The sequence below is a fragment of the Ixodes scapularis genome, unplaced genomic scaffold (assembly GCF_016920785.2).
Source record: "Ixodes scapularis isolate PalLabHiFi unplaced genomic scaffold, ASM1692078v2 ptg001158l_1___fragment_3__unscaffolded, whole genome shotgun sequence".
In the NCBI taxonomy this organism is placed as follows: Eukaryota; Metazoa; Arthropoda; class Arachnida; order Ixodida; family Ixodidae; genus Ixodes; species Ixodes scapularis.
This window is the reverse complement of record NW_024610108.1, coordinates 3,322,501-3,325,000: the sequence shown is the minus strand read 5'-3', so window position 1 is coordinate 3,325,000 and position 2,500 is coordinate 3,322,501. Positions and strand designations below refer to the sequence as shown.

General features: G+C 48.4%; 1 pseudogene; it reads right to left on the bottom strand.

The window, feature by feature from the left end:
- The window catches only part of LOC121834448, a 9,182-nt pseudogene that overhangs the window by 3,476 nt on the left and 3,206 nt on the right, over window positions 1-2,500 (bottom strand).

Sequence of the window (2,500 nt, the reverse complement as noted above, 5' to 3'; positions counted from 1 at the left end):
GTCTCAACCTTTTGTCTAGGATCTTGTGAAAAGTGTGCAGGAGCACCGAGCCAATCGAGATCGGCCTATACTCCCCTGGCTGAGAAGCTGCCTCCACTTTAGGGATAAAGATGGTTCGAGCATTCCCCAGCTTCATGGAGGCACGACCCCAGTACAAGAACAAGTTGTAGAGCTTCACTACAAAAGTTCTCGGGATTGCCTTAAACTCTTTGACCGTCAGTCCGTCAGGGCCAGGTGCACTGGAGTGCTTTGGCATGTTTTCCTGTACTTCCTGCTCTGTTATTGGCAGTACTGTCACGTCCCGTGCATCCAATAGATCCTCCGAGGGACAGGGCTCATCCGTGGGTGTCTCGCTCATAACCCGAAACCAGTAGTTAACGAGTTCGTCTGGAGCCACCTGATCCTCCTTCACACCGTCCAAGACTCGTTGAGCACATACTTTACGGTTCTTGTTTTAAAGGTTTTGGACGATGCGGTATTCCTTCTTCCTAGCATTTCTTTTACTTAAGTGCTCCTCCAGGGCAGGTTGACGACCGTTTTCCGCAGGATGCTCGTACCTACTCAAAACTCGGTCAAGATCAACTGCAAACGGTTCTCCCCGAAGAGCCGTCCTAATCACCTGGTTCAAGCTCTTTTCCTCCGCCGTGCCTTCGGAGTTACAGTGCTCCTCCAGCCACTCCGCAAGCTTAGTCTTTCCCAAGAACAACTCGGAATCTTCAGTTGCGCTACTCGAGCAGGCATCAGCATCTAGGTCCCCCGGGGGCGGGACACGTTCTGTTTCCAGAGCAATACCAGTGTTGCTCTCTGCGTTATCCCGTCTCTCTTCTGGTTTGCTTCCCCCGGTCTGCGGGGTCGGCGACTCCCGCTGCTCTCTTCTGGCCTGCCGCCCCTTTATTGCCTGTTTATTTTTCGGAGATTTCTGTCCCTCTTTCACAAATTTACGGACAAGTGCCTTATACTCTGCTTTTCTGCGCTGTCCCTTTACAGACTCTGTCGTTCTTCCTTTCCCGCCCCTCCCCTTCCCACAAAACTTCTTGAAAAGGACATTGTTAATACCCAGCGGCTTCACTCCCTGCAGTAGCGCTTCTGCTTCTGCTTTAGCTAGAAAATATGTTTCCTCCTCCGTCCATCTAGCCTTAACTTTTTCTATCACAATCTCCTCATTCAGATTAACATTGTCACATTTCCTCCTATGGCTCGCAAGTCCCCTCGTCTTAAACACTTTCCCACACTTCGGACACGCCACAGTGTTCATGTCAGGGGCACTCATGTTGACTCAACACAAGTTGCAAGAAGTATCTTTGCTAATCCAACCCCTGGTAACCAACATACAACTTACAGATGGATCACTGACTCAGCGATCCAATAGTTACACTTAATTCACACTTACATAGCACAGCATTTTGCTACCTTATTGCTGGCATACAGACTTACAACGATACACACTCTATTGCACTGCAAAACATCATACACAACCCCCAAAATCCACAACAGGCAATACAAGCAAAAACAAAAACACTCGACCCGAAAGTCTGGCAACCCCTCTCCTCAGAACTGCTGAGCAGACACAAAAATCTGGCACGCCAAATACACCACGTGGTTTTCCGAAAAAAACGGTTAATTTGGGCAAATATTTGCATCTATACGCTGTGAAGATTAGCAGGGAGGCAGCTACTACCCCCAGAATACCAATTAGCTGGAGTTTCAACCCGCGAACGGCCTATTAATGCGAATTTTAAGCAGAAATCAATTTACCTCACCTTACCCAGTTTAGTTGCGGTATCGCACTGGCTCCGGGGCCAAGAAATGGGCTTTGAATAGTAAAACATTTTTTCAACGCTAATTATTAGATTGGATGCTGTCAAAAGCACCTGCCATGCTGCGGCTTCGTCCCCTGATGCCCTGTGTTGAAGGGGAAGCCTTCACTGCGCCGGGATCGGCCTACAGCGCCGTTTTAGTGCGCTTGGCACGAAAGTCTGGCAACCCCTCTTACCAGAACTGCTGTGCAGACACGAAAGTCTGGCAACCAAACCTCAACACGTGGTTTTTTCGCAAAAAACAGTTAATTTGGCCAAATATTGGTATCTACGCGCTGGAAAAATTAGCAGGGAGGCAACTGCTTCCCTTAGAATACCAATTAGCTGGAGTTTCGCCCGCGAACGGCCTATTACAGCGAATTTTAAGCTGAAACACGTGGTGTTTCGCAAAAAACAGTTAATTTGGCCAAATATTGGTAACTACGCGCTGTAAAAATTAGCAGGGAGGCAGCTGCTGCACTTAGAATACCAATTAGCTGAAGTTTCGCCCGCAAACGGCCTATTACAGCGAATTTTTAGCAGAAATCAATTTACCTCACCTTAGCCGCTTTAGTCGCGGTATTGCACTGCCTCCGGGGCCGATCAAAACAAACGTGCTTCCGAGCGTAAAACAGTTCGTTCAGCGCAAATTATACAATTCTATGCTGTTCAAAGCACTTGCCATGCTGCCGCTCGGTCCTCTG